The sequence below is a fragment of the Lutra lutra genome, chromosome X, assembly GCF_902655055.1.
Source record: "Lutra lutra chromosome X, mLutLut1.2, whole genome shotgun sequence".
Classification (NCBI taxonomy): Eukaryota; Metazoa; Chordata; class Mammalia; order Carnivora; family Mustelidae; genus Lutra; species Lutra lutra.
Window position 1 is genome coordinate 14,287,516 of NC_062296.1, and position 27,205 is coordinate 14,314,720.

General features: G+C 42.7%; 1 protein-coding gene across 2 annotated transcripts in view; it reads right to left on the reverse strand.

The window, feature by feature from the left end:
* LOC125092198 (putative MAGE domain-containing protein MAGEA13P) overlaps window positions 1–27,205 on the reverse strand; it is a 420,768-nt gene that overhangs the window by 366,962 nt on the left and 26,601 nt on the right. For both annotated transcript variants that reach the window (XM_047716563.1, XM_047716562.1), the window contains exon 2: window positions 17,405–17,501. The gene's annotated coding sequence lies outside the window, so the exon portion shown is untranslated. The remainder of the gene's footprint in view (window positions 1–17,404; window positions 17,502–27,205) is intronic.

The following is a 27,205-nucleotide window of genomic DNA, read 5'->3' on the forward strand; positions in this document are numbered from 1 at the left end:
CTAGAAGCAGCCCGTCACGGCACTCTACTTACTGACTGGAAGCAGCTTTAAGCAGAAACAAAAACCCAAACTTGAATTCAGTCTCATATGGTGCACCCACAAGACAGTCTGGGAATAAGCTGGTTTGGAACTAGTGTATTCTGAGAGATGTTCTAGCACAGCAACTATTATTTCATTGCCCTGTGGGAACCTGTCTGGATAACACTGTACGAAAGGGGTCTTCGTGGGCTGAGTTATGAAGGTGGAACAGTGTATTTCCCTGCAGGGCACACAAACCTTGCCCCACTTTTCTTTTTTTTTTCTTTTTGGTCTGGGAAAAGCCAAATTAAGGGGCAACTCCTCTTGACCCTGGCAGACAGAAGAGGTAAACAGAAATGCCATCAAACAGATTCCTAATGTACAAGATGCTTTGCCCGAGACCTCATGGAAATACAAGTAACATCAAGGAGTGTGGGCAACAGAGAGATAAAGGTCCCCGGGACATGATCTTCTGGGGCTAGCAGAGTAAAGTGACTGAGGGCTGATATGGCGCTTGCCTCCACTGCAGAGAAATACCTCAGAGATAGGACGAGAGTTCATAACGTCGCCAAGTACTTTGAGTTGCTTAGACTCAAGGTGTTATGACAATGCAGGGGAGTTCTGTAACAAGCACTCAAATGCTTCTGAGAATACCACAGGGTTAACAAGTTCAAAGAAATTTCAAGCAGTAATGGCAAAATGCTTGATCTTTCCGCCCCCCCCCTTTTTTTTTCCAATTTTCAGCGTCTTTGCTAGGGGGAAAAAAAGCATAACTGAATAAACCCTAGAATTAAGATCTCTTTTGAGTGACAATCTCTTTAGTTCTACACAGTTAAGAGAACCCCTATGGGGTTAATAGAAGACTTTGCCTCCTCAGCGGTTACATATTCCATTTAAAACTCTGGGTAACAAATCATTACGTGGCCTTTTGGGACATCATTTTTGCCACCTTTGGAAACTCTTTCTGGAAGCAGAGCATTATCCTGATACGGCACGGGAAGTGAGTGGGGCACTCCCAGACCCTGCGGGACATCCAGGATGACTGTCATGCCCGGGAGCTCGCAATATCATGCCAAGAAATGAGCCAACCGCCAAGTGTCGACACTAAAAAGGAAAATGGAAGTCATCTAGTTCAACTGCCATTATTGTAGGTGCCAGCAGCTTACTTGAAACAGTGGGACTAGCCTTAAAGTGGGGATTAGGACCACATATCATTTTTATTTGCATGTTTTCTTGAGCAGGCAGGGCCACAGAATAATGATTCAGAACGATATTTACTGAATACCAACTATGCCTTGGGCATAGTGACAAACCATTTACAGACATCAGCCCATTCAGGTCTCAAGATGTCCTTGAGAATCAGGGACAATTATCATGCCAATTTTACAGATTCAGAAACTAACAGACAAAGTAACTTGCTGAGGTTTACACAACTAGCAAGAATCAAGCCAGAATTCTAACTTGAACTTATGTGGCTGAAAACCGCTTGCCACCATGCTTCTAGAATAAGGTAAAGAAGAAAGCACTGAGTCAGAGTATGTTTTTAGGTATCCTGTATTTTAAGCTTTGACTAACAGAGGGCCTTGCTGAACCTGGAGTCTCGTTAGGACCAAAACCTCCCCAAATGTAGTAAACATAATCAGATTTTTGGTGGATAATACTGCATCACTAAGCGGGCTAGTGGCATGAACTTGATCACTTTGTTAATCCAGAAATTTCTGTTGCAAAGACACGTGTTGCAAACTGCTTTGACCCGCAACTGTCTAAAATTGGTAAGGGTGAAAGGAACTAAAGGAAAAGAGAAGAATTTGAGCCAAGACAGCCTTGGGTTATTTGTTAGTTATTCCTCAGTGGCACTCAGTTTTTCAGTCTGTCCTTCCATTTGAGTCCCAGTGTAATTTTTTGGCTCATAAATCTTTCCTTTCACACAGAATACAGTCTCCCTAAAGAGTGAGGACCTTGTATTTTCTGGTTTCAAGCACAGAGTGGATATTTACGAAAAGGTTCCCAGAACCGAGTATGTGTTCGCTGAATGAACGCACTGTAGCTAAACTGGTAGGATTTTGCAGTTCACCCTAGAAACCAAACCAAGTGAGACTTTTGGTAGGACACAAAAGACTATGAAAGTTCTAGTCTCTGGGGCTGTTTGCTACTTTAAACAACTTATGGAAATGAACGGGGATATCCACTTCAATTTCTGGACATCTCTTAGACTACTCCGACTGAAGAGCCTGAAGGTGAACCTGGTTTGTTCAGTTTGGAATCCTAGGCTTGGCTGTTGGGAGTCAGGTGGAGCCCCTGGAGAGGGAAGGAGCACCATGTGATCAGAGGGTCTACTCTGTACACTAGATCGACTTGAATCAGGGGCTGGGTGGCAGGTAGGGGGAAAAGTAGGGAGATTTTTTTTTTTTCTAAAACTGGGTATCACAGCAATGCAGAGTCATCAGTGAGTTCCAACAGTTAAAACAACAAAACCTAGCTCAGATGAGTCAGGGACACGGGAAGCCACCTATCAGGTCCAGCAAAGGAAATGAGGGCAACTTGCACTTTGCTTTGTCTCACGTTTGTTGACGGTTTCAAGGGCTACAGTGTCAAGGGACACGTCAAGGGGTAGGTGAGTTGTTCTCTCTCTATCACCAATCGTCTCCTGTTTTTCATCTCTACCCTCCAAAAACCCCTCCAAAATAGAATCCAAAATCCAGTCTTCCCGTTTTGAAGGCTAGGGTGGAGTGTGGTGGGGGTGGGGGGACCAACACCACCATTCAGGCAGCTTGGAACTAGCTCAGTGTGTCACCCGCAGCCTCTCCCCACAGCCTCAGAGAGCTCATTTGAGAGAGAGGAGAGCTGCATATTATTTATGAGCACATAATGTCACAGCATATAAAGTCTCAGTCAAAAACATTCGCCAACATGGGAAGGGGAACGTGCTATTCTTGAGAAGATGAATCTATGATTTAGAGAAAAAAAAAAAACAGTTCAAATAAATGGCTAGTTTTCCCATTACAAGATTTTTCAACTATATCCAGATGGAAGAAAGAGAGAGAGAGAGAGAGAGAAAGAAAGAGAGAGAGAGAGAGAGAGAGAGAAAGGAAGAAAAAAAGAAAGAAAGAAAATTAACTGGGATCACAGGGCTTCCTCCGTCTTGGGTGCTAATGTTCTATTGACAAGTTATAATGAGGGCTTCTCTGTCCCACAGTGAGGGATAGGCTCATTAAAACTCGAGGAACAGGAGAGCAAGCTTTCAACTCCCTTGTTTTTTAAACTTCACTGGTTTTTAGAAATACTAAATGAATTGCCTGACAAAACGATGTTATTGATTTCAAAGTGTGTCTGCATTCTTGTGCTTTCATTTGCATTTGAATCTGAGCTACTTAGAGTGTCAGTTGTTGGAGAAAGAATGGAAATGAGAGTTCCGTGGTGGGCTCGGGAAGACTGATGTGTTGACTCTTCCACTTAGTCACTGTGGAAATAAGCCTCATATGAACCTTGGTTTCTTCTTGATCAAAACACATCAATTAACATGGTTCGAACACTGCTTTCTTCTAGATTAGAAGAAAGGAGGATCCCAAATTTTAAACCATTCAAGAAGATGGCTGTTCCACAATGTAACCCTATTAGGACGCCAGCCCGTAAATTTGAAAGGCACTGTTAATGCACGCTCTCAATGATCCAGTAAATAACCCCAAAATCACTCAGATTCGGTTTGAGAAGGCACTCTGTGATTTGTGTGTATGTGTGGCAGGTGTGGCCTCCTAATTACTTTTTCTTATGCTAATATTAGCGTGGATTTCTATGCCTCCAGCACATAATTGGTGGCGGAAATAGGGAGAAGTCAAAGGCAACTCTGGAGTTTGGAGCCATTCTCAGAAAGAAAAGTAGTTTAAGGGAGGAAAATGCTTCAGAGATGTTGACTTGGAGTTGATACCAGAGGATCGACTTGGTGAAGATGTCCAGTCTTGAGGACTGGGATTCTAGATCTTCTGCAGACGTCATGGCATCTTCTGCATCTTCATCAATCACAGGGGATGACTGGTTGGGGGTAGCTGGGAACAGAGGGATGACAGCAAAGGAACTGCAGGGGGCTCTACCACTGAGACAGGGGGAGAACCAGCCTTCTTCTAAGTCCCAGATGTGGAAGGAAGGAGGAATTTTGAAGAACAAGAGGGCAACCAGCGTTAGGGGAGGCTGGCGAGAAGCTAGGTGAGGTAAGTAAGGACTGCAGCTGGGCCAGGAGACCGCGGTTTGGAGGCTGTGGAAGCTCTAAAAGTATGAGTAGAGTAGAGTAGAAGGCTCAGGAATCGGAGTGCGAGGGGGCTGAGGGAGAGGGGGAGAGACACAGCATAGGCAGAGGGGGTTGAAAGAAAATGAGAAAAGTAAACCAAAATTAACCCGCAACTAACCTGGGGAGTGGCATCAAGTAAAAATGTGGTTGCTTGTCTGTTTCAAGAGACAGGTGATGTACATGTTTTAGAATTTACTTTGTAGGAGCCACTGAAGAGAGCTGACAAAGGAGGTAACGGGAGAAGCACAGTCTTGAAGGCAGTGAGAGGATGGCGTTAGGAACATCAGAGGCGCCGGGAGCCTCGGAAGAAGCACATTCTCCTCTGAGACTAGTGGGGACGTAAGGAGGTAACAGGGATGTGGAAAGACCTGTTGGGGGGAAGAGAAAGGGGAACTCCTAGCCTCAACCATAATAGGAGGTGAGCAGTGGGACTGTACTTGTGAAGTGAGCAGGGGCTGACCAGCAACAGGAGCGTTCTAGGAAATCCAGATTAACCAGATAAAAAGATTTTCATGCCACAGTGGGAGTCCTGGCGGAATAGAGTGATCACATTTGTTTTTGACTGAGTCTGCCCAAGCCAGGCAAGGTTTTCAGGGCAAGAATAGAATCAAGTCCAGGATCAGGGAGAAACGTTCTAGAAAGGCAAGGAAGTGGGCATGATCCAGCCAGAGAGGAGCTGCATGGAATAATCCCCACGTGCCCTTCTCTTTAGGGTCCACCAGATGCTGCTGCTGCTTTGTGGCAGCAGGAGGCTGGTCTCAGGAAAACCTCCGTTTACCTCTGCATGCACGGAGAAGCTTAGAGGACTGTCAAACGAAGTGAGGTTTTCTAAAAGAAAATATGGGGCTTTAACTAAAGACAGATACAAAATGTGAGGAGGCAATCCATGCAAAGAAAAGAAGACTGGGCAGGACTTGGTATAAAGCCACTGATGATTGGATTTGCTCATAATCTCCCTGTGAATAAAAAAAAAAAATCTAAAACGTCCTATAGAAAACATACACAGAGTGTGAGCGCATGTTCTCACCCCCTGTTACTCCATAACTAGTATCTCATAACTGAAAGAAATCATATACTGTAGGGGTATGAGGCAAGGGCTGTTGAGGCCAAGTGGATGGGTTTAAATCCAGGTCGTTGAGACCTTAGACAAATTACTTATCCTTTCTGTGCCTTACCATTTTCCATGTGACAGACAAGCTCAATTAAGTGGCTATGTCTCTTTGGCCTGTTGTGAGGAGTAAATGCATGAGACTTTATTCATTTAGTATGTAAAACAGGGTGCACTGGTGGAAAGTTAGCCATTGGTATTATTCATTGCTTCTGCCCAGTATTTTTGTGGAATGTGGCTTATACAACTATTAACATGCATATCTAATTCTTATATTTTTGCATTTGTCTATTTTTCACATATTCCTCCTTGGAGGCAAAGACCATACCTTATACACTGTCATATTTAACCCTGTTCTGATTATCAATGGTTGTGTCAAAACAACCCCATGACTTAGTGGCATAAAACAGCCAGTTACTTGTGCTTACGGATTTTATGGGTTAAGAATCTGGAAAGCAGGGACGCCTGGGTGGCTCAGTTGGTTAAGCAGCTGCCTTCGGCTCAGGTCAAGATCCCAGTGTCCTGGGATCGAGTCCCACGTTGGGCTCCTTGCTCAGCAGGGAGCCTGCTTCTCCCTCTGCCTCTGCCTGCCATTCTGTCTGCCTGTGCTCGCTCTCTCTCCCTCTCTCTCTCTGACAAATAAATAAATAAAATCTTTAAAAAAAAAAAAAAAGAATCTGGAAAGCAGACACCAGGGTTAGTGCTTCTTTATCTCACAATGGCTCAAGGTTCGGTTCCATGACTCAAATGACAGATGGAGTAACACGGATAGCGAAGGGCAGCAGTTGCCAGGGCTGGAGGACCCGCCTCCAAGATGGCGGCATCGTTCACATGACAAGAGCCTGGACCTGAATGGCTAAAAGATGAGCTCGGCTGCTACTATCCATAGGAAAAGACACCTTCAACATGCCAGTCTCAGGAAAGTTTGCCTTCTGACATGGCAGCTCAGAGTTCCGAAAGTAAGTATTCTTGAGAACAAGATGGAGTGGTTTGGTCTTTTATGACTAAACCTCAGAAATTAAGTAGTATTCCTCTGTCCTGCTACACTGGTCAAACAGCCCCAAGCCCATCTAGATTTATTTAAGGGGATAGAGACTTCACTTATTTATCAATGAGAGGAGTATCAAAGAATTGTGGCGATCTTGTGGGACTTCCACCGCCCCGTTCCATGGCATCACCTCAACGTCTCACCACTGCCCCCTCTGCTATTTCTCTAGTTCAGGCCCTTGCTCTTTCTCACCAGGAGCACTGCAATTATTTTCTCAATGGTCTCTGCTTCCATTTCTGTGCCCTCTTATCCATTTTCCATAGAGAACCCAGAGGGAGTTTGTAAAATCATAAATCAGACCTCATCATTTCTTTCCTTAAAACCCACTAATACCTTCCCACTGCCCTAAGAATAAAGTCTAAACTCCTTAGGGCTGCCGCCCACCTCTCCTCATCACCCTCAACTTCCTGGTTACACCCTGGTCACTCTTTCTCTTGGATTTTCCTCTCCAAGTGTGCCCATATCTCAGCAAATGGAACTGAAGTGCTCATTTCTCTCCATCTCTAGCACCCTAGTCCAGATGCCCATCATCTCTCTCCTTGACCAGAGTAGTGACTCCCAGCTAGCCTCCTTCCTTCTGTCCTTGCCCTCTCACAAGTCCTGCTCACCCTGTCCCTAAAGAGCTCTGTCTAAAACTTGTACCTCTATCCCATAAGTACTTGACACTCAACGGTTCAAAACTGGTCACAAACCTGTTCCCAAACCTGCTCCTTTTCTAAATTCTCTCTTTCAGTGAATGGTCCTCAGTTCTCCAATCCAAAACTTTGGGCTTCGTCTTTGACCTCTACCTTCACAACTCACAGTTAGGGGCCGGGTCCTTGGAAGCATACAATGTGAAGTACAGAACTCAAAAAGAAGACAGCCCTGGGTCCACGTACAGGCTCTGCTATTTACTCACCACGTAATTTGAGGAAAGCAACCTCTCTGAGTACTGATATTTATGTGTATAAAATTGAAAAACTAATAATATATATTTCTTTTAAAATAATATATATTTCTTAGACTAGATATGAGTTTTCAAGGAAGTAACTCTTCAAAATTATTTGCATCATAATTCCTAATGAGATCAATAAAATCTCCTTAAAGGCAATTCTTATTCAATTAGATCCTTAGCCTGGTTTGAATAAACAAGACTAGAAAAAGCATTTGTGGAAACGACCGAAAATTTATAAACTGATGGGTTTTTAAGTATTAGGAAATTAACTTTGTTAGGTGTGTAAAGTACATTACAGTTATTTGAGAAAAAGTTCTTAAGTTTTTTTAGAGATTCATATGGATATATTTATGGTTTAAATATCTAATTTATATCGCTTCAGGGAAAAATAGCTCAGTGGGGAACCTGTTGCTCCCTCTCCCTCTGCCCCTGCTCATGTGCGCTCGCTCTCACTCACTCTCTCCCTTTCTCTCTGTCAAATAAATAAATAAAATCTTTTTTTAAAAAGATGGAAATCCTACCACTTGTGACAACGTGGATGTGCCTGGAGGACATTATGCTAAGTGAATTAAGCCAGACACAGGAAGACCAATACCACATGATCTCAGCTTACATGTGAAATCTAAAAATGTCAAACTCATAGAAGCAGAGAATAGAAGGGAGGTTGCCAGGGGGTGGGGGTGTGGGGAAAACGGGGAGATGTTAGCAAAGAGCACAAAATTTCAGTTATGCAGGACGAATAGATTCTGGGGATCCCAGGTACAGCGTGGTGATTTTACTTATTTATTTATTTATTTGCTGATTATATTTAATAACACTGTCTTGTACGCTTGGGATTTGGTGAGACTAGATCTTACGTGTCTTCACCACAAGAAAGAAAGGAAGCTATGTGAGGAAATGAATGTCACCTAAGTTGATGGTGGTAATCATTTCACAACGTATACTCACTTAAATATATACAATTTTATTTGTCTATTATGACCAATAAAGCTGGGAGACAATCTTTTAAATAAAGTATCTGGAATTGCACCCGGAAAAGGCACTCAGGGTGAAGAAACATATTGTCAGTGGGAGTGTGTGAACCGAGTTGGAGGGAGCGAGATTAAAAGGGCGAGAGGCACAGACTCGAGAAGTGTCCTGAGAGAAACTATGGTATGAAGCGCTATGATATCCTCAAGAAGTTTTTCTGAGTTCAAAAGAGGGAAAGACCACGTTTGGCTGGGATCTCGAGGGAGAGCTGAGGCTGGAGATGAGCCTTGAAGGATGGATATGGTTTTACCCATGGAGACTGAAAGCCTTCCGAGTAGGAGGAACAGCAGAGACGAAGGCGTAGAGTGGGGGAAGTACGGGCACGGGTGCCCAGGGCCAGGCAATGACTGTGTTGGGAGGCAAGGCTGTAGTGTGGCGCACAACAGGAGATGAGTCAGGGAAGGGAAGTCGGCCTCACCCTTGACCTCCAGGTGATAATTTCCAACAGACACTGTTCTAGGCACTGCCATTGTCTCATTTCCATTTCAGGTGAGTTTCGCATCGGAAGGAAACATGTTTGTGGCACCAGACCCCACAGATCTTTCAAGGTTTGTTCCACCTGACGTGAAGTTCTATCGATGTTGATGTCAAAACAGAGAGATGCTGCTGTGAAGGGGTGGTTTGGAGCAGACCCTAGGGCCAGACCATCTGGATTTACTTGTAGCTCAGCACTGACTGGCTGGTGATGTCGGACCTGCTGCCCAGTGTTATAGGTTGGACTGTCCCACACTCCCCCGTGTCCCATGCATGTTTAAATCTTAACCCTCAGAGTGTGACCTTATTTGGAGAGAGGATTTCCATGGAGATAAGTTAAAGTTACACTGGGCCCTGACCCAATGTAACCAGCATGCTTACAAAAAAGGGGAAATTTGGACACAGAAAAGATATGCAGAGAAAATATGGAGAGATGCAGGGGGAAGATGAGCAGGAGAGAGGCCTGGAACAGGTTCCCCCTCCTGGCTTCAGAAGGAACCAACCCTGTCTGCATCCTGATCTCGGACTTCTAGAGGGCAGAAGCCAGCCGCTACAGTTCCGTCGCTGGAGCCCCCTGGTGCGTGGCAGTCTGTTTCAGCCGCCCCAGGGGCTCCTATCCCGCATATCTCAGGCTTCAGCTTACCCCCTCGGAAAAGGAATCGTAACTGCCTTACGGGGGTGGGGACGAATAAAAGACTTAAACACAGAAAGTGCTCTGAGTGATGCCAAAAATTAAAGTATGTGCCATTTCTGTTCTGGGTGTCATTTGTTTTCTGTCAAACCATTTTTCGTCCACATCCAGGTAGCTTCCTTGTGGATCTCTCTATCAAACAGGCTTAGGGGCACCTGGGGCTCCGCTGGAAGAGCATCTGACTTTTGATTTCAGATCAGGTCATGATCTCAGGATCTTGAGATCCAGCACCACATGAGGCTCTGCGCTCAGCAGGGAGTCTGCTTCTCCCTCTGCTTCCCACTCTGTCCCCCCCCCCCCCCCCCCGCACACGCACTCTCTCTCGTAAATAAATAGAATCTTTTTTTAAAAGGGAGGCTTAAATGTTGGCCCTTTACTTTCAACAAGCTGCTCTTAGCTTCTACACCCTGTCTCACTTTGAGCTTTCTTCCTATGTAAATTTTTATATTTTGCTTTCCGCTCAAACTGCTTCTCAATGCAAACATAAACTTTCATTACACATATCTTCTTTCACTCGTGCCTGAACTCCCGTGACCCTAATCAAATAGATTTCCCCATAAATTCTTTATCCCGGTGTCTCTTTTAAGGATGCGCTCTCAAGAACATACCTGCTTTCCATCTCTACCTGCAAACAGCAAAACAATATCAACTGGCAGAGATAATTACCCACTTGTGAAAAAGGTGCTATTTCTTTCGATTGTCGTGCAGTGCAATAGAAATGTCACTCTGAGTCAGGCTGTATTAAGTAGCTTTATGTCACATGACACGGTGTGAACTGGCACATGCTGGGCTTCTGGATTAGATCTGGGGTCACAAATCGAAAAGAATCACATTTGTAACTGAGGCAAGTACTAGTGGCTGTAAGTCACAAACCTGTGAAGCACATTGTTTTCCTTACCTGCTTTTTGTTTTTAACTTTGTTGGGGCAGGAAGGGTGTTGAAGTTAACTGTGCAATTTAACCACATTTCTAATGTTAATTTTAAGCTGTATTGAGTACCTTGGTTCCTGTCTTTGCCACTGACTAGCATATGACCTGAGGTGAGTTCCCTTCTCTCTCTGGGCCTCAGTTTCTCCATTTTCAAAATTAGAGTGCTGGGCTAAAACCCAGCTCTAAAATGCTAAGATATTCTTGAGCTCCAATATGGGACAATGGAAGACTCTGTAAGGGCATGAAGGCCAGCTAATCTGGCTTTCCCCAGTGGCGTTTTGGCTTTCTATCTGAACACTCTGTTGCTTGTGTTTTAAATTCTGCCGTAGCTCTGTGAGGCTTTACTGACAGCATCAGAATTAGAGAGCTAAGTGTCTTCTACTGGTCCCAATGATTACATAATGAATACAAATATATTACCAGAAAGTTCTTTCACTAGGTAAGTGACATTCACATTCAGTGAAAGGCTTCAGCAAGGCACTGATGGGAGGACCAAAGACAAATTACAAATAATTGATTGAGGTTTTCATGTGCATGATGAACAACCCCATTTTCAATTATACGTGAAATGTAATCATCCTCCTTTTTTTGCAGTAGACAAAAGTTATCTTATGGATGGTATATGTAAATGTGGGCACTTGAAAATATTCATCTGTAATGAGACAGAATTTGACTGGCAGGAAAGAGAACAAAGGGGAAGAAGAGGTCTGAGGGTCGGAAAGAGGGCTCTGGGAATAGAAGCAGGAACGCTCCTTCCTCTGCCCTGCTGCCCTCCCACGCTCACCCCAAGGGGGCTGTGCAGATATCATGGCAGGAGATGCTGCAGGCACGAGAAGCATTGTTTAAGGGTTAGGAAGGAGTGTGTGGAAGGATTCGATTCAGCCTAGAAAGTCAGGAGAAAAACGGTGATGGAATCTGTCCTGGGCTGCGCATACATCAGAGTCTGGGATTTCGGAGAGAAAGTGGCTGGCATGGGTGGGTATGGTGGGCTGGGGAGGAGGTAGGGCAGGCAGATGATTATGGACAAGGACATTACAAAAGACCTGACTTTTTCTTTCTGTGAGTAGCTGAGCGAAAGCAGGAACTGAAAAAACTAGGGTTGCTTTAACCCAGCCATTGCAGATGAACTCTGCTGTCAGAGTGGTAAACTGCACTAAGCTGAGAATGTCATCCTGCCCTGAAGAACAGTGTGTTCTTTAAACGCCTGGAGGGGGTGGCGATTACGGAAACAAAAGGGCAGCAGAGCCTCCAGGTTTTCTGACTAAAGAGGAAAACTATTTCTCACATACGCGTGTCACAATTTTCCAGTACTTCTTGCTTTTCCGGTAATTGTTTATGCCCTTGTATTTCATAACACAAAAGTCCATCTTTACATAAAGACACTCAGGAGTCCTCTTGTATTTAGATACTTTGTACCTTATCAATCACTGAATCTTGTGGCATTACCTAATATTTTTAGAAAGGGATCTTCCTCCTCAAAGAGTCTGGGACCTCTCCTTTAATGTCTCGGATGGCCACAACTGGCGAACCTAGCAGAAAATGTCCTGACAAAGGACTGCCTTAGTGCACTGGCTACAGCATCCTTGACAAAGTCAGAAAAGTTTAGGGATACTGGTGGAGAGAATGTCTTAAAGAGTGTGGCGTTTCTGCTTCTGGGGTGATGGGACGTGCTGAGCTTTAGAGTACCTGGTATCCCCAGAACCAGGCAGAGAAGGCAAGAAGGAACCAGAGACTTGGAAGCTCTCTGCCTTGCCGTGGGCAGCAGACTAGCGAGGAGAGAGGAGCGAGTGTCATAAAGTAGTCCCTCCTCTTTAGACGGCATCAAGTACACCGAAGAGTTAGGACCCACCAGCTCCTATCTTTTGGCATTCATGGGGATGAGTGTCAGTCTGCGAGGGCTGCTCTAACAAAATACCATAGAGTGGGGGCCTGATAAATAATAGAAATGTATTTGGGGTGCCTGGGTGGCTCAGTGGGCTAAAGCCTCTGCCTCCGGCTCAGGTCATGATCCCAGGGTCCTGGGATGGAGCCCCGCGTCGGGCTCTCTGCTCAGTGGCGAGCCTGCTTTCTCCTCTCTCTCTGCCTGCTTGTGATCTCTGTCTGACAAATAAATAAATAAAGTCTTTAAAAAAAATAATAGAAATGTATTTCTCATGTTTCTTGCAGCTGGAAGTCCAAGATCAGGATGCCTGCCTAGTCAGGTTCTCATGAGAGCCTGCTTCCATGTTCAGAGATGAGTGTCTTTTCACTGTGTCCTTACGTGGTGGAGGGAAGAGAGGGCTCTCTGGGGTCTCTTTTGTAAGGGCCTAATCCCATTCACCAGGACTTCGCCTTTATGACCTAAACACCTCCCAAAGGGCCTACCTCCTAATACCATCACGCTAGGGATTAGATCTCAACATATGAATTTTGGAGGGACGCAAACATTCAGCTCTTAACAGCGATCTCATCACAGAATCCTGGCCTTTCTCCCCTTCGAAAATTTTGCAAAGTGCCCGTGCTTTCTGGAGAAAAGTCATTATGCACAAACTTTTAAATACCGCCCCCCAACGTGCACACACATAAAGGACTTGAGGTCTCAAACACGAGTGGGGTCACTTGCAATACTTTCTATAAATGCTCCCCTTTCTTTCACTCCCCCCACCTCCACTCTTCCTCTTCACAAGGGGATGAAGGGCTTCTTTGTGTAAGTTCTTTGTGTAAGTTCCTAACTGGGAAGTAGTGTACTGAATGATTACTGCTATCGTTAAATTTTGGAGTCTTCACTGAAATGTGGTCATGGGTGAGCTGGGAACATAGACACTGGGGAAAATGCTGCCCAGTTTACTAAAGGTAAAAGAACTCGGCCACTTCCTAATAATGAAACATGAGTTTGTTACTGCTTCACATCAAAAGACTGGCATGTTCTCAGAGTAATGCAAAGGAGCAGTGATTTTCTTTTTGCAAAGATTGATTTTCAAGAATAAAAGGAAAGCTAGACTCTTTGGTAATAGAACTCCATTGAGGTGCGGCGAAGAAAAATTCCAATGATCCAAGAATGACTTGGCTGGGTAGGCAACGGTATAGCTTGGAGAACATGCTCATTGAAAAGAAATATGGAAGGAAGGAAAAAATCTTGCCTCCCAGCCCACAGCAGATCAGACATTATATAAAGAACCACAAAGAGGGGGGAAAAAAAACTAGGTTGCAAGAAATTCTCTTTGATACCTAAATCCTTCTGGAAGGTGCTTTATAGATCTTAACTATATGACCTGCTCAGCTTCTCCAACTGCCTGGTCACTTTCTGCCATTTCCACCACTCTCTCCACAATTATTAAATATTATTACTGCATTTGCCACAGATGCCTTGCTTTTAAGGATTTCATTTTAAAAGCTGAAGTACCCAAGTGTTTATTTTTTTATGTGATAATGCTGCAGCCACCTCATGCCCTATTTCCATTATGAATCATTATTTGAAGACGTGTAAGTTGGCTACAGAAAATGTCTCCATAAAGACACCTGAACAGCAAGTTCTCATCTGAGCAAGGAAATTTCAAGATAATGAAATGCTAAAAAAAAAAAAAAAAAAACAAAAAACAAACAAAAACAGTAAGTAGTCTTTAATAGCTTAGACTGTATTTCTGAGCTCTTAAAAGTTGAAAATGAGTTAGTTATTGAAGTTTTGCTGTTGGTTTTTCTCTTTCTTTTTTGCGTTTTGGAAATAAAAGCCAACCTATTAGGCCTCCATCTAGAGCAGACTCCTTTCTAACTTCTTTGCCCCTGTAAATCAGGCTATAAAGAGGTGAGAATCAGCTCCAGATTTGTGGCACCTTTCTTCCCTAGAGTCAAGAATATTGCTATTTTCATTGGCTTTAGAAAAAAAAAAATACAGTGCTGTTTGTAGTCATTAACATAGCCATTGTTTCAGGAAAGTCTCATTAATGTTCACTTTAAAAAATTCTGCCCTTGGCCATTAAGTGGCCAAAAGAGCATGAGCTTTGGAGTGAAACAACACAAAACTTAAATCCGTTTTCTCAGGCCTAAAATAGAGTCTAGTCTACAGGTCGTAAGGATTACATGAGATAAGGCTCACAATGTCACCTAACACAGTGATCGGAGGTCTAATAGGCACACAAGAAACAGTAGCCGACGTGATGGTGATGATGGTGACCACGACTTCTTTTCTTGGGAACAAAAACAGGATCTCATCTGGGCCAAAGAGATTGGCAGGATGTGTAAATCCATGTAAGGCAACACTCTTATTAAGCTTATTAATCTCATTCCACGCACCTCAGTTAATTGTTGGGAAGTGCGCGCATGCGCGTGTGTGCGCACGCACACACACACACACACACACTTAACCTTCCATCTTTCTGAGTCCCGGAGAATGTGCGGTCCCAGAGAATAACCCAGAGAATAAAGGTTTCTGGAAGTGGTGAAAGGGAAGTGCTAATGCCAACTCAAACTAAATGTATACATTGCCTAAAGGAAAGCTCCCAAGTAAGTATCAGGAAACTTCTAGCAGCTTTAAGATAGTATGAGAATTGAATTTCACAGGATAAAGCTATTGAGAATGCCCCACAGCCCTTAAAATATCACTCTAATCCCTATCACCAGAAACAAGAGGGATCTTCTAAGGTATTTGCCACGGGCTTAAGCGATACCGGGGATAAAGTTGCAGATACCCCATTGTGCTCCGAGACCCTGGCATGAAAGAGCGCGCTAATGATATGTTCCTGAGCTAATCCGACAAACTGTCTGGGAGTTAAGTCATATTTTTGTCATCTCAGGCATGTGTGTTGATACAGCTCACTATGTATTCCTCGTACGCACTTAACACAATCCATCTCATTTAGCCAGCAACACTAAAATAATGGATTCTTGACAGTGACTCGGGTTGGGGTGTTGCATTTGCAAGCAAAACACACTCTCCTTCCTCAATATTGGCTGCTTTAGTGGAGGCTCTTACAGCTGACAACACAACAGAGAACTTCATAAAGAAAGTCTCATGATAGCTGTTATTTATTATGCAAATGCCGCCTGCCATGGCAACATTGCATCCAGGAGTTTGCTTTATTTGCACTAGGACATGGCCTGCATATTCAAATGAAGGCAGCCGTACATTATGCCTACACATTACAAAGATTTTGTTTTCCTTGACACTTACAGGAGAACAAACTGCAATTAATATAGCCTGTTTAAGCAGACAGCACCCAATTAGTTATCATCCATTTTCAGATTGGGATGCTAGACAAAAAACATGGAGCTGGGCTCCTTATTCAAAAGGAAAATACATCCAAACTACAGGTTTTCAAAGACACATTTAACTCACAATGGCAAGGATACTCACTTAGCCTTTAATGTGAAATGGAGTGTTAATTTTTCTCTGTCACCTCTTAATTGCTTCCTTATTATACTGTTCAAGCAGTTAATTGCTAGACTGAGTGAAAGAGTGTTTTCAGGGAAAAGGAAATGCCACAGCATGAAAGGAAAAAAAAAAAAAAGAAGCAGTTCACTAGCGTAATTGGGTCTGATATAACATTAGCTATGGTATTCCTTTTAGTGATATCTACAAAAATTAATAGGCAAAGCCAAATTGTTTGTGATTGGGAAAGTAGAGAAAGATTAAGTCAATTGGTATGACTACATGTGACCTGCGTCACTGTCATTTACCAAGCAGGCAAGTGGACTCTTCCAGGCCATCCGCGCTTGGCCCAGATGTAGGCTGCTTTCCCCATGTGTGGTGCAGATGAGGACATCTCCAGAACCCAGATATTCCTCGTGCAGAAGCTGGTTCCAGGGAGCTGTGTGGACATGTTGCCTGCTGCCTTCCCTGTGTTAACTCTTCAAAGTACAGTTGAGAAAGAAGAGAAGGCGAAAAAGCGGCCGTGTCCTATGCTTCTCAATGCTTTGGAGCTCCCCCTACAATTCCATTTGTCCCTTAGGGAAATGGACCCTTCCTTTCAGTACCATCAAAAATGGGAGTTGCAGCAAAGAAATGGATAGTCAGAATAAAAGGCAAGAATTACAGACATTTATCTAAACAACAAAACATAGATCACTGGCTTTAATAAGGATGTTTGCATGCCAGTGTTAGAGAATTCATAATAAGTATTATTTTCCACATCCTCTAATTTTATTAGGGCACAGCAATTATTAATGAAGAAAGACGGTAAAGAAAACATTTGCTTTAACAGTGAGGTTAGAAGAGAGATTTTTATTTGTATTGCACTTTAATGATGGTCCAGAGAAATAACTTTGTTGCATCTTGAATTTAACTTCCCAATGAAATATAAGAAAAATGTCAACCATTTACTGAATTGTGTTCATTAGTATTTACTTAATGATTAACTTATTAGCCTCACTCTATCAGCTGTTCCTGTTTGTTTACTGGTTATTGAAATCTGCTGATCTTCCCCCTTTCTTGCATCTAGAAAAGCAGGGGTGGGAGACAGAGAAAGCGAATGGGAGTGGATTCCTTCAATAAGTGGACCGATCCATCGTGTGCAACTGTACCAATGGCCCGCCTCCAAAGATGCAGAAGTAGAGAAAATTCAATCCTGAATGAGACCATGCTGCATGACAACGTACTGAACTATTAAGTACATAAAATATTCAATATAAAACATCACAAAGAAAATCTTCTAGGCTTTGCATTCTCCTGCAAACAAGCGAGAACAGTGATTCTTAACCTAGGAACCATGCATGGGAATCTGGGATCTATAAACAACCCAAAATATTGCATAAGAATTCTATGTGTATATGAGTCTCCCTCTGTTTTTCTCAAAGAGGATCCACAGCTTTTGTATTCATTTTCCATGCTGTGTAACAAACTGCTGTAAATTCAGTGACCTAAAACAATACATACCTCTATTTCACAGTTCCTGGTGGTGAGGAGTCTGCGTGACTTACCCAGGATCCGCTGCAAGGCTGCCATCAAGACTTCCAAGTTCACTCTGGTTCTTGGCAGAATTCATTTTCTTGTGGCTGTAGGACTCACGGCAGCTTGCTTCAACAAAATCAACCAAAAGAGCAAGATTCTAGATCAGTCTGATGGCAAGAGGGAGTCTCATATAGGGTCATCTAATTAGTGGAGGGACAGCTCATCGGTTTTGCCGTATTCTATTGTTAACAAGCTAGCCGTATTTCCTGCCCACACATGAGAGGGGGGCTGTGAAGACCAGGAGGCAGGGAAAATGGAGGCCACCTTTGCTTTTCAGACTTTCAAACAGATCTAAGATTTTTGTAGAAGTTATAAACCACTGGTCTGGTCTACAGAGTACGTGTGTATTATTCATTATGTATTACTGTGCCACGTATTACCACTAAACATAGTTTCTGTCGGCCAGGAATTCAGACAGAGCATGGGGTGGGTGGCCTGTATGTGCTCCAGCACGCCTCAGGTCTCAGCCGGCAGACTCAATGGCTGAGAGCTGGAATCACCTGGAGTCTCATTCGCTCACGTGCCTACTGGTTCATGCTGGCCATCCGTTAGGAGCCTTGGTTCCTCCCCATGTGTTTCTCTGTGTGGTCCCTTTATGGGCAACTTTGGGCTTCCTTATGGCATGAGTGCTGCGTTCCACAGGGGATCACTCCAAGGACCCAGAACCAGGGCCAGAGAGAGAGAAAGAAGAGAAAAAGAAAGAGAGAGGGCAGGAACCATATCATTTCTTCTGACCTTGCCAGAATTCCCACAGCTTCACTTCTAACGTATTCAGTTAGTGAGAGTGGTTCCAAAGACTCTCTCAGTCTCAAGACTGAGAACTCAGACTCCACCTCTCATCAGTAAAGGAGACAGGGTGGCTGTGTGAGTAGGGCCATGCTGGAAAATACAATCTGCCACAACAAATGAATGTAGGCCTTCGATAAATACTTACTGGGCTCTCACACTTGGCATACATAACTGATCTCGTCCTCTAGCAAATATTTACTGGGCTGTAACCCTGAGACTTAGAGCATCCTGGGGAAATCCCGACACTAAACAGAAACTCACAACGTGTGAGTTCCCAGCATCTCACAGAGACCTGCCCTCTGGCAGGGCTTTTCTTCACCTGTTGCATACACAGTCCCCCCGGCCAATCTCACAAATGAATTCTCTGCCGCTTTCTAATGGCACACAGGAGAAGCACGAGGCACGAACAAGTCAGCTTCAACAGAACGGAAGCAGGGGTTGGTAGTAGAGAAGACTGCCCGTCCAGAACAACCCCCCCTCCCGGTCCCCGTATTTATTAGTTACAACATAACAATCAACAAAGGAGTCAAAGGAGATTATAGATAAACAAGATATGTCTGATCAAGCAGTATAGGATTTGTGGTTCAGCAAACACACTTAAAGGAATCATCTAATGACAGGTGATCTCTGGAGAAGGGGAGATAACAGAAAAAAGCATGCGGTGTTCCACCCTGAGCAGGCCGGCGTTCCCAGCTGCTCGGCTTCAAGGATGTATATCATCCTCTCCCCCAGAGGCCTGTCGCTAGTACATGTTCCAAACCATGTACCATGTACCATGTTCCATGGTTCCATGACCATGTTTGGTCAGTACATTGGTCTGAGGGACGGTTACAATTCTCGTCTTACAGGAGAAATGCTCCATAAATGGTTTCCCAGCATTTTGTAGATATAGCAGGCTAACAATCATGTGATTCATTTACTCATTTATTTTTTGTTTATTCAACACGTGTTTATTGAATATCTACTACATGCCAAGGTTCAAGGCACTGGGATTACGATGGTAAAGTAGACATTGTTCGTGCCCTCACTGAGCTCAGTCCAGTGAAGGAAACCAAAAACTAAAATAAGCGATTATAACACACAATGATGAATTCTATAATGAGGGGAATATAGAGTGGCATGGACTTGGGTGAGGAAACACTCCCTGAAGGAAATGACAGTTGCCGGCAAATCCAAAGTGTAGGTTCTCTGAAGGCGAACACTCCCTATGGTATACAATACAGGCACTTAATGAGAGCTTAGTAAAGCCTTGTAGGTTGAATCCTATTACTCTCTTCTAAAACTTTCAATGGTGTACACCTTAGCAGGACATGTAGAGTCTTATTAACTTGGCCTTGCCCTTCCCACCACTGGTACTCTCATCATTCCTAAAACATGGCATATGCTTTTACACTGTTACAACCTTTGTCTGCGATGTTACCACAGCCTTGAATGCTCTTCTTACTCTCTCTGTGTGTGTTTGTGTGTGTGTGTATGTGTGTACATGCGTTGCCTCTTATCTTATTTAATCCAAGAGTATTAATCCAAATGTTAGTTTCTACCGAAGCCTTTCATGACCAACCTTACCAAAGCTGGAGTTAACCATCTTCCTCTTGGTGCCCACAGCACTAAGCTTGTACCATGTGTCCTACTTTGTCTGGTACAAGAATTACTTCCGTGTGCCTGTCACCTCCCTTCTTCATTTATCCGTCCCCTTGTCAACAAGCACCTATTAAGGATATGCTGTATCCTCTATGCATTATGCTAGATGCTGGGGACACAATGCAGAAAATATAGGCAAGATTCTTGCCCTTAGGAAACTATGTCTCTGCTTTTAGCACAATAATTCATCCTGTGCAGAAGTCCAATGTGTGTCAAATAAATGAACTGATATTGGAAAGAATGGTTTCAATCTTGATTATATACCTCTCTATATCACAGAAAGCCCATGATTTGGAACTAAGAATATATGTTACTTCTAAGATGGTTCAATTGGCCCAGATACAATGAACCCAAGACGGGTTGTTTCAAAGGTTCTGGTGATTACCATTTTAATGAAATAGCTACATTGCCCCCATATGAGCTGAAAGACTGTATCATTCATATGAATAGTTTCATTCTCTCTAGGCCAGACTACAATTTTGCTAAACAAGCAGCACTGTTTGCATATATGTATTTTTTCTAGTTTTACTGAGAAATAATTGACTTGCATCACTGTGTAAGTTTAAGGTATACGGCATGATAGTTTGATTTACGTTTATTGTGAAATGATTACCTCAATAAGTTTAGTTAATATCCATCATCTCATACAGATACAAAATTTTTTTAAAAAAGGAAAAATTTCTCCTTGTGATAAAAAGGATCACACATCTTGAAAACATATGAATGCAGGATGAGATTCCTAGATGGACTTCCCATTGATTTTCTTCCCTTCAGATAATAAATCCATGGACCATCTGTCTTATTATACATTTCATACTGCCTTCATTTTCACAATGAATTGTTCCTGAGTTCCTACTGTGTGACATGCACTGTGTCAGGCACAGCCTCAATTAAACTACCTCCAGAGACTGACTAGGAAAACCAACAAAAGTTACTCCCATCAAACTACCGAGAGACAACAGAAACAGAGACCATGCTTTTCTCATTCCCTCTCGAAAATAACGGAAAAATCGACCCTTCTATCTTGATGAATAGCGAAATGTGTCTCCCAGTCCTCCCTGCTTCTGTACTGGTTTTGGTGCATGCATGTGGTGTTCCTGCCCAATGGGTCAAACAGGGTAGGAAAGTGAATAAACAAGCATATGCAGGACTAGATCACTCAGTGGGGGGGGCAGGCAGGAAGCTTCCTTCACTATGCTACACTAGTGTGTCCTGCCACCCCCATCTCCCCCTACATACTCCTGAATTTAACACCCTGGAAAGACTACCTGTGTTTCCACTGACAAATTGGATCCTTCCAATTTTCATAGATTGAGGTCACTCTGCACTTCTGACACCAAAGGAAGCAGGACAATGGCTGCTAATGGATATCCCATTGTGTTAGGCAAGCACATTGCCCCAAAGTACACTGTCATTACAGATCTCTTCTAAGTCTCATCCTGACCCCTAATCAGGGATTTTTAAATTAACAATCCTTTTAACTACTTCATTTCTGATTATCATATCCAAACCAACTAGCTATTAGGGCCTGACACCCCACTCATTAGGAAAGGTGTTCTCTGAGCGGCTATGCAAAGCTTTGATAATGCAGCCAGTCACCCATTCTGTCATTTGTCCTTTCAGTTAGTTGGTTGATTGAGCTGTTAATACTGCTCTTAAGAAAGAGAATAATCAGTGATATTTACAGTGCCATTAGTGGACAGGTTGAAATCCTACATTGCATTCTTTAAGTTTTCAAAGCTTGCAGGAGTTTCTGGGTCCTAGAAAATGTATCCCTAAAGTCATATGGGTTTAATAAGCTAACAAAGACCACCTGAACCTCTTTGTGACTTATTTCTGGCTACAACATAAAGATGGTAACACAAAACCACAGGAAAGATAAATGCTTGTAGAAGTTAGTATTTGGGAAGAAAATTCTGGCTATCGGCTATTAACCAGACACTCGGAATGGAGAAAGGAGAAGATAGGACTTCCCAACATATATCCATTGTTTCAGAGAGGACCTTTATTATTATATACTCCCAACCAACCGCCAATTGTGTTTGTCTAGTTTGTCAAAGGGACTTGGGTATCAGTAGTACTGAGAAGCCTCTATGTTATTTCTTCACAGGTTGTACCAATTAATACTAAGGGGGTGGGGGTTCTAACAATAATGGTACCGATACTTCAAGAACATCACACCATCAGTAGATTATTTTGGGTGTTGGAGAGTTAGAATTCCACAATAAACTGATATTCACAACCTTCCCATTTCTTCTCTCCTCCTCCTCAAACTCAGTCCACTCTACCTGTAGTTGTAGACTCCTGTGAAAGCAGATGTCTTATTCATCCTAGTATCCTCTCCCTGTGTAGCAGCATCTGGTATGGTGCTTTGAATATAATAACTGCTCAATAAATTGGCTTATTTGTTTTTAAAATTAACAAAAGGCGGAATGAACTAGCTGGGATAATAGAGGCATAAGCCAAGACCCTGGGGACTGTGGAGGAGGGAATAATGCTCAATGACTCAATAATGAAAGATGGGAGAAAAAAAATCCCTCTTAGGGAGTTGGGAACTATAAAGTAATACAAATTTGCTGACTTCTAAATGATCAGTGAGATATTCTGCCTTTAAGATGAATCAGTTGATTGGGTTGGAATCTCTGTGGGGCTCATCGTGGTACATCATAATCATTGCTCATGATGGAGCTACTCTTTCCATCAGGACATGAACTTGGGCCATGTTTTCTAATATTGGTCATTGGTCTCTGCTGAGACAAATGAGTTCTTTATGAGGAACTCTCCACTTGGCAAATGGCAAGCTGAGAGGTTTGAGTTATAAAATCTGTGACCAGGAGGAACAGCTTATCTTCAGTCTTCAGTGCAAAAGATTACTCTCACATTCCAAAATGCTTCAACACTAGAACCCATTTTGGGGTTCCATTTGCAAATGAAAAGAGAGAGTACAAAAAAATAACGCACCTCTCTCCAGAAAGCTGATGATAGAGAGAAGGAAGAGGGAGAACAATTTGAAAATAAGCATCCAGACTTTAGATAAGCTGATATTCACTGTCTTTAGAAACCTTATTAGCAACTCCCTAAAACTAATCACCGTTCTTTTTTTTTTTTTTAAAGATTTTATTTATTTGACAGACAGAGATCACAAGTAGGCAGAGAGACAGGCAGAGAGAGAGGAGGAAGCAGGCTCCCTGCCGAGCAGAGAGCCCGATGCGGGGCTCGATCCCAGGACCCTGGGATCACGACCTGAGCTGAAGGCAGAGGCTTTAACCCACTGAGCCACCCAGGTGCCCCATCACCGTTCTTTTTAATCCATGTTGTCACTTCTCTTCAAATAAGACCTCTGACAAGTTTTTAAATGACCTTCCTCTGTCAGCATAGTCTTAATAATTCTAATAATACAGGCTTGATTTACATATGTAGAACTCTCAAATCAGTATATATATCCTGATTAACAATGAATTTGCTGTGAATTCTTTCCCATAGTATACATTATACTAGGCTCTCTCCCACTGTTCCACATCTGAAATAAAGAATGCTATTTTATACAGCTGGTGCAATTTGAAAGTAAAAAAAAATATATGCTAAGGATGGTAGATAATTAAATTGAACAATCTGATATCTGGCTTCTTTACAAATCCATTTTTATTAAGTAAGCTATGCATCCATTCCCAGGTCTCTGCATTAAGCTCTTTACATAAATCTTTCTCCTTTTTATGTTAACTTCCTATTCTCTTTTGTTTAAATGTACAATGTCCCCTATAGCTTGAAATCAATTTAGCAGAGAGTCCTTTTACACAATTTTATAATCTGCAACATTTGCATTTCTATACATTCCTTTAATTCACAAAGAACCATACACCTCCTGGAGGAGACTGAAAAACGGAGCTCCAGAAATACTAAAGTCTTCTGTAACTTGGAAAAATGATTTAAAACATCCATTCCTAAAAATATAAATGATCCCTTTTTGTTCCTAGCTTCTAAAGGCTTCATTTAAAAAATATGTAGAAGGTCCTCATTATACCACAAAAGAGTCAAGGGAGACAATTTTCCTTGCCAGCCCAGGAATTTATGCACTTTCCCATAGAGTTGGAAATTGCTGTTAACATAATCTTTCTCTGAGATTCCATCTCTGTATATTTTATTTGATGTCTGCTGTTACCAACTCAAATCTAGGCTGTTGTAAGAAACAAATAAGAGCAAGGACAGGTTATCGAAAAGTGGGGCTCTTTGACCGTTTCCCTCCTACGAGCCCAAAGTTACTTTGTCCCGATAAATAACTGAAACAACATAACAATAAGCGTATTTCAAAAAGTTCCTTTTAATACGTGATTTGTAATAATCCTTAGTAAGTTATTAGAGGAAAGGACATCTGCTGAGTAAATGCAAATTACCAATGATGATAAGAAATTTTTAGAAGGCCAAGGAGTAAGAACAAATAGTGGAGAAGAATAAATGGTAGAAGTCCGGGATCGACACTAAGATTTTGTTGAACCTTTTTGTAAATAATTAGGTAAGCATGTGTAATCAAATGTCCACAAGTATTGATGATGTGGATCTTTCATTTGTTTCCCAAAACATACCCAGTGCCTACCATATACGTTCTATAGATATATGGGAATCACAGACTCAGCCCCTGCCCTCAAGGAGGTTAAGTCAAGGGGGGAGGGCAGAATCACAGATGATCAGTGCAATGACTAGCGTGATGAAGGGATGTGGGGGTGGTTGGCACGGGAGCACAGAGATGGAGCACCAGATCCTGCCCTGGGAGTAAGGAAGGGCTCAAAGAAAGGAGGTGACGTATGTGTCAAGAATGAGGAAAGAGTGTATGCAGAGACCCAGAAACACAAGAGTATGTAATATGTTTGGACCTTAAAGCCATTCTTGAGCTAAATATTGCCCTCAACTCTACAGTGTTTCCAAGAATGACGTAGGAAACTGTTTTTCAAATAGATTATAATGTGGTTCCAGGACCATACTTTGAACAAAGCGAAGTTTGAGAAATTTAGATTGAACAGATGCATCCACAGACACACTTCTAGGTTGATTTGCTTCCATATCCTTGAGTTCACCTGTCTGACTAACACAAGGGATGGTATTTTTCAGGACTCAGAGTGAGATGTGCCAGAATGAAAGAGTTTCATGGGGTTCACCAAATTAGTTGAATCAAATCAACCAAAAAAAGCAACAGATATTTATTGTATACTGTCGGGTACTGTGTGAGACATGGTGGGTGGGGGTGGGCGAAGCTGGGAGTAATGAAAAGAAGATGAGTAAGATAGGTCTTGCCCTCAAGAAGCTCAAGGAGAATGGGGAGGTAACTCCTGTAACCAGCTCACTTGTAATGGTCAGTGTCCAATAAGAGACAGAAACCACACTAGTTATTTGAGCAGAATTTCATGTAAAGGATTGGTGACTAGGCCTAATGTTATTGCCAAGATGACTGAAAAGAAAAAATGAGAACTTTAAGGTATCACAGAAGTAGGACCTCAGGACTGCAAGAACAGAGTTTTGGAAAAGGTTGAAACCGTTGAAACTTAGAAGTCTGGAAGAGGTACCCCACTGAGCTGAAACTGCAACATCTGGGGAGGGAGAGCCACTCAACCCTGTGCCACTGGGAACAAAGAAAAGAGCAGGTCCCTTCTTCCTTCTCCAGCCTTGCAGTCTCCCCCTGGGAAACCTTAATGGCCAAGCCAAACCTGAATGGAGAGCTAGCTAGTGAAGCAGAAACACAGAACACAGAAGGGTGTGTTTAGAGACTGTAACATAAAGCAGAATGCAATAAATATTATTCTAGAATTCTGTGAAAGCCCAGAAGAAGGAGAGATGAACTCCAAGTGGAAAGATCAGGAAGATAACGAAGTTTGGAGGCAGTGGACCTCAGAAAGTTGAAGAAACAGGGAAAAGGGGGGAGGGTAGTGGTAGAAAAGGTGCTAAGTCAGTGAGTGGGAATACCTGGGAAGGGGCATGACATTTACCTAGCACTCACTGAGCGACAGGCAGTCTTAGGCACTTGCTAATACATAATCTCATTTAATCCCCACAACAACCCTTGAGAGTAGGTATAATTATCCCCCATTTACAGACAAGGAAAGACTCTCAGGGAGCCCTCCGTTCACTCATCAATAATTCATCAACTGCACACTTCAAACCAGACAGCTGGGACTGCGGCACTTAACAAGCACCGTGGGTAACATGAACATGGGCTTGTTCGTCAAAACTACTACGAGTTGGAGTGTCCAAGAGCTATGGAGGACACTTTAAAAATCGGAGAAAGGAAAGGCAGCAAGTTTAGAATGCAAAGTGATGTGTTACTTTACAAAATGAGAAGCAATATTCTGGAAACTACTACCTCAAGAACATGATAAGGGTATAAATAAAAATGGTTTTGTTGATAAATCCACATAAATGCAACTCAGAGAGGGTCCATCCCCAGGCCCCTACTTCACAGAGGTAAAAGCTAAGGCCTGGAGAGAAGTGACTTTCCCAAGGTCACAGAACTAGTTAGTGTTGTTTAGTCGGTCTATCATAGTCAGGATGACCAAATGTCCCGGTTTGCTTCCCAGGAGGCAGGAGACTCAGTTCTAAATATGGGATGATCCAAGGCAAACCAGGATTAGTGATCAGCCTAATGCTAGCACAGGAGAATTTCATTACACAATGTTTCCTTTTGGAATGCCTGTTGACACACATTTTTGATTCATTTAAAAAAAAATATATCACACTAGTTCTGCTCAGAATTATTCAGGGAGAGAGATCAATTACAAATATTTGAGAACACAAAGCAACTGAAGATTTTTGCCTCTTGCCTCAGGATGAAGAAGTACCATGTAAAGAACAAGAATTACCTCTTCTGGTTGCTCATCCAGAGCTCTACTGGCAGAGCATACCGCAACTGTTGCTCAAGGAACCTTCCTTCTACTGGGGATAAGTGGAGCCAAATCTCATTTAACCTCCCAGACCCAGGTGGGTGTGGTGGTGAAGGACATGAGCCTCTCTCACCAACTGGCCATTGGCATCTGCAATCCCTTCTCCGGTCATTTGTACTCAACGTCACAGAACAAGTGTCAACGAAACTAGAAAACTCAATCTAGTTGAAATTTACATGACAAAGCATTAAACCTTCTTTGTATTTCAACTAAAAATATCTCTTATGCACTTACATAGTCGTCACCTACAATAAGCTTATAATGAACGAATAGTTATTACAAGCACCCAAGAGAGCTCTCATTACTTAAAAAAAAGTCAACAAATTTACCATTTACTTAAACATCACTGCTATATTTAAAGCTTATAGTATGTTCTAGTATTAGAAGTATCTAGAAGGTACTGACCTCCATTGT